This window comes from Lathyrus oleraceus, chromosome 3 (genome assembly GCF_024323335.1).
Source record: "Lathyrus oleraceus cultivar Zhongwan6 chromosome 3, CAAS_Psat_ZW6_1.0, whole genome shotgun sequence".
In the NCBI taxonomy this organism is placed as follows: Eukaryota; Viridiplantae; Streptophyta; class Magnoliopsida; order Fabales; family Fabaceae; genus Lathyrus; species Lathyrus oleraceus.
In genome coordinates this window covers 98,969,194-98,982,652 of record NC_066581.1, presented here as the reverse complement: position 1 = coordinate 98,982,652, position 13,459 = coordinate 98,969,194, and the positions used below count along the sequence as shown (strand labels likewise).

The window sequence follows — 13,459 nt, the reverse complement described above, 5'->3', positions numbered from 1 at the left end:
GGGAGGGCAAATTTTGGGTACAACATTAATATCTGCAAAATGAACATTTTGAGGACTATTTTTCCATAGGTCAAAAAGACTCAAAGTATTACACATTAAGGGATAAGTTATCATTGATGCAAAGTATTGAAGATGATTAAAAAATTAACTAACAATAAATTTGTAACAAAGTAAGTTATACAACCCTAAGTCCATCCACCAATATTTTAACAAATTATGTCACTCAAATAATTATGGTTTATTTTCTTTCTTTTGTTTTTACTTCTTTTTATTTAGCAAGGTAGTAAGAGAGCCAATAAGTTAGCATAATGTAAATGATATATGGTTAGATAATAATGAACATAAACATAAAGTACATGAAATAAAATGAACAATAAAATAAATTGCAAGAAAATAAAATGCAATAATATAAATGTTAGTAGTTAGTGGTTAGTAGAATAACAATAAGCAAATGGATTAGCAAGTTAATATAAAGAACATGGTTTCATTTATGCATCAAATAACTCAAATATGGTTGAAATAGAGGCAATCTATCAATGCCTCAAAGTATCATGAATGATCTATTGATCAATCATTAATAGGTTTGAAACATTGAAGATTTAATCAACTATAAACAACCATGATCATGATCTAAAAGACCCCATCAACCAAACAAATGTAACAACAAGTCAATAATAAAAGCAAATGATAACAAACACAAAGTAAGACTAAAAAAGGTGAACAAAAAGCTAGTAAGAGCAAAAAATCTCAAAAAAAGTGTATAAACCAAAGTTAATCATTTTTTTTTGCAAGCTTGACTCTAAACCCTCTCAACAAACCAACCAAGAACAACCAACCATTTTTCAATACAAAATAGAACCAAAAAGTTTAAAAGTTTAAGTTACAATCATTACCCAAAATATGAAGAAAAAAGCTAGGTTGAAATTGTGTTGAGCTTGAATGTGAAGCAAGGGGTTTGGGATGAAAGTATTTATGGTGGAAACTTAGTGAAGGGGTTGAGTTGTGAGTGTTAGAGAGTGAGAAGTTTGGAGGGGAAAATGTGAAATGAAAAAAAGTTGGTGGGACTTGACTTTTGGGAGAGAATGATTTTTTGTTTTGACTTAGGTTTAGAGAAAAGGGGTTTGAATGATGTTTGGACAAAATGTTTTGGGGCTAGAAAGCATGGTAAATGAAGGGAAATAGTGTCCCTATTTATAGGGGAAACAAGTGGATAAGTGGGTAAAAAGAAATCACTTTGTATAAAAAAATTAGAGTTATTGATGTTGTTTGCGCAGGGTTAATTAGTTAACCTGATTTGGTTAACCGATTAACACAGCCAAAAATGGCCTGGGAAGCATGTGCATGGTTGTGTGAATCGATTAACAGGATTTGGTTAATCAGTTAACTAGACCAAAATCTGCTTGGGGAGTCGGAATCATGGTTGTGTTAATCGGTTAACAGGATTTGGTTAACCGATTAACATACCAAAAAATGATATTTTTTTTAATTTGCTGGTATTTTCTCTAGAGCTTTAACTGGGAAACTCCAGTTTTCTCTCAGGTGTAAACATCATGCCTTGAGTCAGTGCAATATGCCTTTGTTTATGGATGTTAATACGATTATGGTGATGGAGAAATGAATGAATGTATATGCAATAAGGTTGTGGATTATATGAAAGTTGAATGGGGTAGGGTGAATTTGGGGTATGACACCGATCGTTTCAATTCCTATGATCAACCGATCATTTGGAATCTTGGTAGGACTCTGATGATCCTTTGGTCGATGTTTTGATGAAACCATAGTGGAACCCTATGTATTTGATATAAATTATCCCACATGAGGGATAATTGTTAAGTTGGAGATGTGAGAGATAAACACCTGCTCACTGGTTGATAATGATCATCTAGGATGACCAATTTACTAGACATATTTTGTTGAATACTCATGGTGAATGAGCTTGCTAGGAAAATCATTTGTTGAAAAGGTGCTTGTGGAAGTATTGCTTACTGGGGAAGGCCAATAAGTGTCCCTACTTAAGGAATTGTACTGGTATAGTTGGGGATTGGACTTCTAAGAGCAGTCACCAATCCTATGTTATGTGTGCATGTTCGTATGGATGCATTTTTTTTGAAGTGGTGTATTTACTTATGCATGATGCATTATTTGGGCTATCACATATTTTATAATGTGTATGATGAATATTGTGGGAATCAGGGTTTCTGTGGAACTTTGACTCTCTGACTCCTTGAGACCTAAATATGTCCATGCAACAAGCCATGATATTCTCGGTATCTAAGACTGCTCTATATGAATTGAAAGGAAGAAACTTTCATGATGATTAAATTGTGACTATTGATTAGGATCCTTGTGTCTTGCTTGTGATGCATTGATGGAAGACTACGATCCCTTCGATGTTTCGAAATCAAAGTAAAACATGCTTTGAAAGCTTTTTATTATACCCGATGTTTTAATGCATTATCCAAAAATAATCAACATTTTTTAATCAAGTAGGAAAAAATTAAAAACAAAGAATAACGTTTGAAGAAATAAAAGCTTTATTTATTGAATTTGACCCGTACATAAGTGATAGTACATAAGGAAATAATTCCTGTAAGAGGAGATTACTGAAAAAAGGAAAAAAGGAAATGGCAATGAAAACATATTTATTCATATTCCTATTGATCCTAACACATGCTACTATCCCTAGGTCTTCGAGGTCACAATACTTTGCTTCTGACGACGATGATTGAATTGATTGTTCACATCTGAGTTCCTGTTGTAGTATGGCTTAAGTGCTGCAGTCATATGCCTTTTGGATATCCCTAATTTTTTTTCTGGGCTGCTCTTTTCGAGTCTTAGCCCACCAGGATGATATACCATTTTTTGCATAAGTCGTCCTTTTGGGTTTTCCACTTATCAGGTTTTATTTTTTTATACAATTCCCTAATTTTTTCCTGGATTGCTCTTTCAAGTTTTCAATCCACCAGGACCCCCTAATTTTTTCCAAAGTCGCCCTCTCGGGATTTCAATTAGTGGGCTTTTATCATCTTTTTATAGGCATAGTATTTGAAGCCTAACGAAATATACCCAAACGTGTCGCATGATTGAACATACAACAGAGTTGCCACCAAACTTTATTAAATTTTGAAAATTTTATTATATGTTTCTTATTTTATTTCCAACCTTCTATAATTTTTTTGGCCATTTATTTGGTGTTTTGAAGGACTTTATTGATATTTCACTTTATTTCTATTTTTTAAATTCATTTAAAAAATACCTTTGATGCATTTTTATTTCATTTAATTGCATCTTTATTTGTGGGACTTTGGGAACTTCTGTTGGCCTTGGATCATGATGGTTTGGACTTCAAGTCTCATCAAAATCAATGTATTTTGGGTGTTGATGGGTTGAAAACCCTAATCCACCAAAATGGATGATTTATTTTGATGATTATTTGATCAAACTTTTGGTCCAATTTGGGTGTGACTTCTCTTGTGTCTCTCTTCTTCATCTCCTTCTTTTCCCTTTGATCAAGTGGATGGCTTGTGTCCATCTTGTTCATGATGTGTGGATTGGTACTTGATGAACTATCATCATTTCAAATCTACCTCCTAATTGATCATGGATCATTAAAGGTACTTTGGATTGATGCATAAGTTTATCCTAAGTGTCATGAAGTGTGGATTGAAGTAATGGACCATCCTCCTAGCCTTTGTGCTTGATCATTCCCTCTTTTCTTTTCTTTTGTGTGGCATGACTTTAGGAGAATGATTTACATATCATTTCTATAGCATGTATTAACACAAACATTGACCGACCTCAGATAGTTGTGACTTCTACATAAGTCCAATTACGATTGCTTAACATGGCGTTAAATTTGTCCCAAAAGCAAAAGGCATTTTTATAAGTGAGATTTTAAGTCTCCTGTTACTCATGGTATTGTATGAAAATGTTGCTCATTTTCCATTTGTGAGAGCTAGTGGCATACTTGTTTATTTTATCCAAGTTGGAGCCCTTCTCACAAATGATGTATAGGTCCATATTTTCATGCTTGTGAGTGAATAGTTGAGTGCTCTCCAAAAAGTAACCAAACCATCTTTCAATTTGATTACTAACATCCTTTACTAACACTTTATTGTATTAAGTTTTACCTCAAATGTCATTTACTTTATGCCTTTATTTTATGTCATTTACTTTATACTTTATATTTAGCATCCCATATCATACTATTTGTGATTTTATCATTTGTTTTTCTTGTCCATTTTGTACTTTATGCACATCATTGTAAAGAAGACATTAATAAAATAAAAAACCTAAAAGAGAAACTTGTTTCTCCTAACTCATGGACTTGTGGTCACTATCTTTGGCATCATTGTGGAGCCATGGACTTAGGATTAGGATCTTGACCTTTTCTTTGGGACTTGTGATTTGAGACCCTAGAATTCATCTGGAACATTTGGCTATGGACTTTATTTTGGAGACTTAGTTGAGTTACTCTGGTTTCATATGATACTTGGATTACTATTTGCTTATTTTGGCTTGCTTGAGGCTTAATCCAAAGGAGGTAACTCTTGCTTGACTTATGTCATAAAAGCTTGATATCTCTTGGTTAGGTATGTATTCCCTAGCTTTTGCTTTATGCTTTAGGATAGTCTCTTCTTTTCCTCCCCTTTCTTTAATTTTCAAAATTTTCTCTCTTTTTCAAAACCTTCTTGTTTATTAAACATGAACCACTTTCTCACTAAACCTTGACTTTTGTCAAGTGATTTTTCAAAATCTTTTTCTTAATAAATGTTAATCCATCTTAAGCATACTCATACCAATTTCAAAAGACTAAAAAAATGCATAACTCATCTAAAGCATTTTTATGCCCTTGTGCACTTTTCCTTTAAAACGTTTCTCAAGGTGTTAGACATGAGTCATTTCCATGGTTGAGATATACTTCTCCTATCTCCATAGTATTGATGATAATTCTTTTTCCATCTGCGGGAGCTAGTGGCATACTTGTTTATCCTTATCCAAATTGGAGTCGTTCTCATGATGATGCAAAGTTCCTATACTTATGGGTGACTAGTCGAGTATTCTCCTTAAAATGATAAAATTTAGCTCCATTAAAAATGATTTAAAACAAACTACCTTTTTTAATTTTACCATAAACTACGAGGTTTTGATCCTCCATTGTACTTTGTTGGTACGTAGGCATGAGACTTCAAAAGTCTTGGCAAACATAAAAATAAGAAAAATATACTTCTTTTCACATCTCTCCAATATTTTACAAACAACACCCTTTTCAAACCAAAATGTACATATTTTAAAAGAAGTTACCATGGAGTACCATGGATGTTTAGGGTGTTAATACATTCCCTTTGCATAACTAACCCTCAGACCCTTGTTCTCTTTTTATTAGTTTTGTTTTAAAACTTCTTCGGGTTTTGTTTGTACTTTTTCCCTTTTCCTTTAGAAACAATAAAACTGCGGTGGAAACTCTTGCTTTGTGAGTTAAGTTAATCAATAGCTTAATCTCAAAAAATTTACCGTTACAAGGTTTTACCGAGGGATGTGTGACTTCTTGGATCATCATTACGGTAATAATGGTCAAGGATGGAATAAGATGAACTTCTGTTGGATGAAGTGTTGTGATACTATGTTGTGTTGTGTCTTTTGAGTCTCATGTTTTTGTTGTGCATGTTCTTGAGTCATGCTTTGAGTCTTCATGCATTGTTATCTTTAATTCATTTATTTTGCTGCTGGTTATGTATTGACAATATTACTAGTTTGATCAAACTTGTGACAATGGTTGTACTATGTCTACTATTTTGAATGATTAATGTGTAATGTTGTTGTATTTATTAATTTGGTGTATTTTCATGTATGTTGAGTATACGTGGGTGCACATCTTATCTTTGCAATTGTCTATGTAACATATATTGAATATGCGATCTATTGTATCTATGTGATACTGCTAATAGATTATTTTATCTCTTTTTGATGTTATCAAAGAAGGAGAAGTTTATGAAGCTATGATGCATACATTCAGGGGGAGCCTTCATGGACACAAAAATGCATCGTCTCAAGTTTTTCCATCATCAAAAAGAGGGAGTATGTGATTGTAACTTTCTATTAGATGTGTTTTTTATGATGTTAAAACTATGATACTCTTAGTTTTTTGTATGAAGGAAAATTGAGATCCAAAATGCAGCGGAAATTAAAAATTCTCCTTTCGTGATCCTTACGAATGGCATGATCAGTGATAGAAATCGTTACCTCTTGTGGCGATTGAAACCTTTGATGCAGATCTAAGGAGTGATCACGAGCATTGAATGGTGACAACGCCTCTACTCAGTCCATACAAACGAATTCCTTCAGTCTCAATACTAACTGCTATGAATGAAGGTTTTGAGTGTGTGTGTGTGTGTGTGTGTGTGTGTGTGTGTATGTGTGTGTGTGTGTGTGTGTGAGAGAGAGAGAGAGAGACAAAATTTCCTCCAAAGAAATGCTTCTGCACAAGAGTTCTATTTATAGAACCACTTGTGTGAGTTGCAAGCTAAAAATCTCACTTAAGTGTATGTGGCCCATATCTTATGATATACCAAAAAACACTTAAGTGTGTGGTACCTTACCATTCTACTTAAGTGCATCGTACCTTACGATGTTCTACAATTCACTTAAGTGCACCGTACCTTACGATGTTCCTTATTTACTCTATCTCTCATGAATCCGTCCTTTTGTGTGTGACCCTGTAGGTTTTCGCGACATTGGAAATTATATTAAATCACGTATTTAACATAATAAATAGTGAGTGGTATCTAGAAACACATCACTGCTACCCGAGACACGAAAATGTCATGTGATATGAGAAATCCTTTTATAATAATACTTGTGTGTACAATTACCCTTTTTCCCTTATATTTATATTGAACACAAGGCATAGATTGTGTCATCCTTGTCCAGTTCAATATTGGGCCCTTAGACATTTATCTTGTTACGCAGGATTGGGCAAATTCCATCTAGGTCACTCATGTCCCTCATCATGCTTCGTGGAGTACCCATCAATTGTCTGTATGGTCATCTAGTTATGGAAAACGTTTGATCAACAATAAAGCACTCGGCTTTAAATCTAGGGTCCATAATGGTTTCAGGTCAAAGGGTGGTATACACCACTATCCCCATGAGAATGACTTATGACATTTCGCATAACATTCTATGTAGTATTCTCATAGAGGGTCAATCCAGTATAAATATTACTTCTAAGATTCATACATAGGTTTAAGACTTGATAACTCCTTATCCATGATCCATGAGATGTGATCATAAGTCTATATACATAATAGTCTTAATGCTTTAATGTTATCCCACTTCAGAACAAAGCTCGACTACAGATACTTTAAGAATAGTGTCCTTATGTTTAATGGTAATAATTAAGTCACACTTGATACATTAAACGGACTAGCTATTCTAGGGACTTTATTAAACAAATATAATAAAAAAAAGCCTTTTATTATTAATAAATAATTTGACACAAGTACCAAAAGTATTGGCCTCTAGGGCTTACACTAACAATCTCTCACTAGCACTAGAGTCAATCAGGCATATCCCTAATACCCATAGATTTAGTATGGCCATCATGCTTCTGCTGCGCAAGAGGCTTTGTCAGTAAGTCAGCAATATTTTCAAGTGTAGGCACTCTGCATATTTTCACATCTCCTCTATCTATTATCTCTCGAATGAGGTGATAACGCCTAAGCATTTGTTTGGATCGTTGGTGAGATATAGGCTCCTTAGCTTGTGTGATAGCACCATTGTTATCACAATAGAGATCTATGGGATCCACAATGCTATGAACTATGCCAAGTTCACTAATGAACTTTTTGATGCGAACAACTTCTTTTGATGCACTTGAGGCAGCAATATGATCGACCTCGGTTGTAGAATCAACAATTGTATCTTTCTTTGAGCTTTTCCAGCTCACAGCACCACCGTTTAAGCAGAACACCTAACCAGATTGTGATCTAAAGTCATCCTTATCTGTCTAGAAGCTAGCATCGGTGTATCCAATTACAGCAAGCTCTTCCTGACCTCCATATATCAAGAATGAGTCCTTAGTCTTTCTCATATACTTCAGGATATTCTTGACAGCTACCAAATGAGCATCACCGGGATCAGATTGGTACCATAGATTGATCTCTGTAACTTACATATCTTTTGGGCTTCTTCTGGAATGTCAAATCCTTTAGGTTGTCTCCTGTACACATCCTCAAGAAGATTCCCATTAAAGAAAGCAGTTTTGACATTCATCTGCCATATTTCATAATCATGATATGCAACGCTAGCAAGTAAAATCCGAACAAATTTAAGCATTACAACTGGTGAAAAGGTTTCATCATAGTCAACCCCATGATCTTGTTTATATCTTATTGCAACCAGTCTTGCCTTATAGGTATGTACCTTACCATCCATGTAAGTCTTCTTTTTGAAGACCCACTTGCATCCTATAGGGTTAACTCCTATAGGAGGCTCTACCAAGGTCCAAATCTAGTTTGTGTACATGTAATCCATTTCAAATTTCATGGCTTCTAGCCACTTCTCAGACTCGGGACCAGTTATGGCCTCTTGGCAGGTCACAGGCTCATCTTCATCCATGAGTAATACATCACCTTGATCAGTTATGAGATATCCATATCTCTCAGGTAGGTGGCGTATCCTGCTTAACCTACGCTGGTCTTGTTCTACTTGAGCAAGTTGCTTTTCCACAACTACTTGTGTTTCCTGCTCTAATTCCTCCATAGATGTATCAATGCTTTGTGATTCTTGAATTTCTTCAAGCTCTACTTTTCTCCCACTGATTCCGTTGGAAATAAAATCCTTTTCTAAGAAGGCTCTAGTTCGAGCGACAAACACTTTGCCCTCAGATAATACCCTCTTGTTTCTTTAGGATACCCCACAAATAAGCATTTGTCAGATTTGGGCTCAAGCTTAGTTGAAGTTTGTCGTTTCACATAAACTTCACAACCCCAAATCTTCATGTAAGACATATGTGGTTTCTTACCACTCTATATCTCATATGGTGTCTTCTCAACCTTTTTGGATGGAACACAGTTAAGTGTGTAAGTTGTTGTTAATAGCGCATGTCCCCAAAAGGAGTTTGGAAGATCGACGTGACTCATCATGGATCAGACCATGTCTAACAAGGTTCTATTTCTTCTCTTAGATACACCGTTCCATTGGGGTTTTTCAGGAGGAGTAAGTTGGGATAAAATCCCACACTCTTTCAGATGGTCATTAAACTCCAGGCTTAAATACTCACCACCTCGATCTGATCAAAGAGTTTTACTATTATTACCTAGTTGGTTTTGTACTTCATTCTTGAATTCCTTATACTTTTCAAAGGACTCTGATTTGTGTTTCATTAAATACACATAACCATATCTACTGAAATCATTAGTAAATGTGATGAAGTACTAAAAACCTCCTCTGGTTGGTATGTTCAGTGGTCCACATATATCAGTATGTATGAGGGCCAAAATATCATTATCTCTTTCACCTTTTCCTGTGAATGGAGACTTTTTCATCTTTCCAGTTAAACAAGATCTACATGTCTCATATGATTCATAATCAAAAGAGTCCAAGAGTCCATCTTTATGGAGTTTGGAAATGTGTTTCTCATTTATGTGGCCTAATCAATAATGCCAAGGGTAAGTTGGATCTAACTGATTAGGTTTCATCCTTTTAGTAGTATGTTATAAATAGGCATTTCAAGATCAAGGACATATAGTCCATTGTTCATTTATGCAATAGCATAGAATATATCATTCAAATAAATGGAGCAACAATTGTTCTTTATTATAAATGAAAAACGAAACTTGTCCAAACAAGAAACGGAAATAATATTCTTTCTATTTGTAGGTACATAATAACAGTTCTGTAACTAAATTATTAAACCACTAGGTAAAGTCAATACATAAGTTCCTACGGCTAAAGCGAAAACCTTTGCTCAATTGCCAACTTGTAGGTTAACTTCACCTTTTTCCAAATCTCTACTCCTTTTTAGCCCTTGCACATTGGTACAAATGTGAGAACCGCATCCAGTATCTAATACCCATGATGCAGAAGTAGATAGATTAATTTCAATAACAAAAATACATGAAGTTGAAGTCTCTACTTCATTCTTCTTATCTTCCAGGTACTTTGGGAATTTTCTCTTCTAGTGTCCGGTCTTACCTCAATGGAAGCAAGTGACATCCTTTGCTATACCTCCACTAGGCTTCAAAGCAGGAGCAGTGGGTTTGGGTTTGGCAACTTCCTTGCCTTTCCCTTTACCGCCCTGTTTGGTGGGCCTTTTGTTGTGTCTCTTTTTATTTCTAATCATCAGAATGGACTTCCTTTTTGACTTCAAATTCTGCTCAGCAGTTCTTAACATGCCTAGCAGTTCAGGAAGAGTTTTGTCCATATCATTCATGTTGAAATTAAGTATAAATTGACTGAAGCTATCTGGCAACAATTGCAAGATCAAATCAATCGCAAGTTCCTTTCCGAGGGGAAAACCCAACCTCTCAAGGTTCTCCATATACCCAAACATCTTGAGTACATAGGGACCTACAGGGGCTCCCTCAGCTAACTTACCTTAAAAAAGGGCTTTTGAAATTTCAAACCTTTCATGCCTTGCTTGATCTTGATATAACATCTTCAGGTGTCCAATCATATCGAACGCTGCCATGTTCTCATGTTGATTTTGCAACTCCGAGTTCATGGTAGCTAGCTGATAACATGAAATAATATCACATTTTTGGACTCGATTTAATTAAATTATATTATTATTTGATTCGATTTATTTCATATTATTCGATATTACTTGGTATTTTCCTTCTATTTATTTCAGGTAACACTATTTGAAGCATACGTGAAAAAAGAAAGAAAATGAGGTGCAAAAAGAGGATGAAAAGCAATCCACTAAAGCCCAACCCATAACTACAAGGAGAGGCGATGTGATGCTGTGATGACCGCCACACAAGGTGTGACGAGCGTCACGCCCTCCTGCTAAGTGTTACGAGCGCCACACAAGGTGTGACGAGCGTCACACCCCCATTCCTATATTTATGGCTTTGACGCGTAACAGAAGCACGTTCACCTATTCTCCCGCTTGACTCGTTGAAACGTGAGGAAACCTACTGAAGGGACTTTGGAAGAAACGGTTATTTTTAGATGGATATAAATAGGACCAATGATGGAACCCTGGGGTTGTCTCTCAATTTTCCAGTTTTCGGCACCGTGCATTATTTTTCCTGCTTTTTAATTTTCCAGCACTCTACTTTCTTAGCAATTTTTATTTCCTTTTCTTTTCTAGTTAATTTCCAAAGCATTGAATTTATTTTCTTTCACACTAGTTTCTACACCGGAAAGTATTGTGTAGTTTTTACTGGATCTAACCTTACGTTAGATCATAATATTTTATTCCTTCGCCTTTATTTTACTGTCTGATCGAAGATTGTGAAGAACAAATTCAACCGGTTTGTGGTGGAGTGTTCAAGCATCGAAGCTAGGGAACAATCAAGATTTCTATTAATATTACAGGTTCATTAATTTATTGTTTTAATTTATATATGCTCTGTACTGCTGTTTATCTATACTGTTTGTCTGACATTTGTATTTAAGCATAATTATTGTTTAGGCTTGTTTAGCATGTCCGGCTAAATAAACTTAGATATCGGTATGTAAAGTAAGCGGAATAAAGGAATCAAAACTAAGTTGGTTTAAATTTATTTAAAGATATAGTCACTCTTTTTATGGTATCAATTTACAGGGTTAATACCAAAGTTTTTGTACGAGAGTAAAAGACGTAAAGAAGTTAAAATCAATAGAACGACGGTTTGAGTTTTTAACTGGACAGTGTAAATTGGACATTAACTTTAAATCAGGGCGAAAGCAATTTTTAGAGTTAATTAAATTCTAATCATTTTCAAAAAGTATTTTTAAAGGTTAAATGTGAGGACGAGAGTTAAGCATTTAAGTTTAATCATATAATCTAAGTCAACAGAGCGAGAGTTTGAGACGAGGGTGTTTAAACGGTTAGTATTTTAATAAAAAGAGTTTCTATAGATTCTATTGTTTTCAAAAAGTGATTTTAGTTTTAACTAAATAGTGAGAGCGTACGTTAAGGTAAAATCATAGTCTATTCAACAGAGCGAGAGTTTGAGAAAAGATTTTTAATCAATAGTGTCTAATGAAAAGACTTATTTTAAAACTAAGAAACCAACGAAGATTTGATTCCCTAATTACGACGAACTACATACCGATATCCGCGTTATTCGATATTTAATCTAGATCCAATTTTAGTTTTACTTTTTCCCCCTAATCATCAAAGTATCATCCGCCTTAGCTTTACGAAGTAACCCTAGAAAACGGTATATCGATTCATTAAGTCCCTGTGGGATCAATATCTTTTATTACTACGCGATTAGACTGTGCACTTGCAGTTAATACCCCAATAGACTCATAAAGTCGTGATCAAGTTTTTGGCGCCGTTGCCGGGGACTTTTATTTAGTCGATATCGTAACTCTTCTGTTACGCTGTAGAGACTAAGGCAATTTTTTATTTTTTTTCTTGTTTTTCGTTGATTTGTATGCCACACACTCGCTCACAAGGCGAACCGTATTACTTACGAATCAACGACGTTGAACGATATCTCCAAGTCTTACGACGAATTCGGGAGTATCGTGCTGCAAACAATCTTCCTCCAATCGAAATTCCTGATCTCAAAAATCTTCTTCCTTCGTCGATACCCGAGATGGCAGAACCAGCTCGTGCTCTTCGAGATTACGCCGCTCCATCGCAAGACGAGCCGCATTCGAGTATTGCTCCACCCGCAATCGAAGCAAACAACTTCGAACTTAAACCTTCGCTGTTACAGGCAGTGCAACAGAATCAATTCTCTGGAAATCCTACCGAGGATCCAAACCTTCATTTATCCGTATTTGTTCAATACGCTGATACTATTAAAGCTAATGGTGTCACTTCAGAGGCAATTCGACTTCGTCTCTTTCCTTTCTCGTTAAGAGATAAAGCTAGAAGATGGCTTCAGTCTCTTCCTTCTAACTCAGTCACCACATGGAATGAGTTGAAGAAAGTCTTTCTTGCCTGATATTTTCCTCCAAGCAAAACAGCTATGTTAAGAGCCCAGATAAATGGATTTAAACAGAAAGATAACGAGTCTCTTTTCGAAGCATGGGAAAGATACAAAGACATGATGAGACTTTGTCCACACCATGGTTTAGATGACTGCTTAGTAATTCATACCTTCTATAATGGTCTCTTATACAACACAAGATTAACAATAGACGCCGCCGCAGGTGGTGCGCTTATGGATAAACCTTACGCTGACGCATATCAACTTATCGAAAGCATGGCCCAAAACCATTATCAGTGGGGAAGCGACAGAACAATGGTAGAAAAACCTCAAACGAAAACTGGCATGTACGAGATAAG

General features: G+C 35.4%; 1 non-coding gene across 1 annotated transcript; it reads right to left on the bottom strand.

Moving 5' to 3' along the window:
• Positions 1–13,139: 13,139 nt before the first annotated feature.
• Positions 13,140–13,246, bottom strand: LOC127133314 (small nucleolar RNA R71). Its single transcript, XR_007807299.1, has one exon. It is a non-coding gene; the product is annotated as a small nucleolar RNA R71 (small nucleolar RNA).
• Between the last annotated feature and the right edge of the window lie 213 nt (positions 13,247–13,459).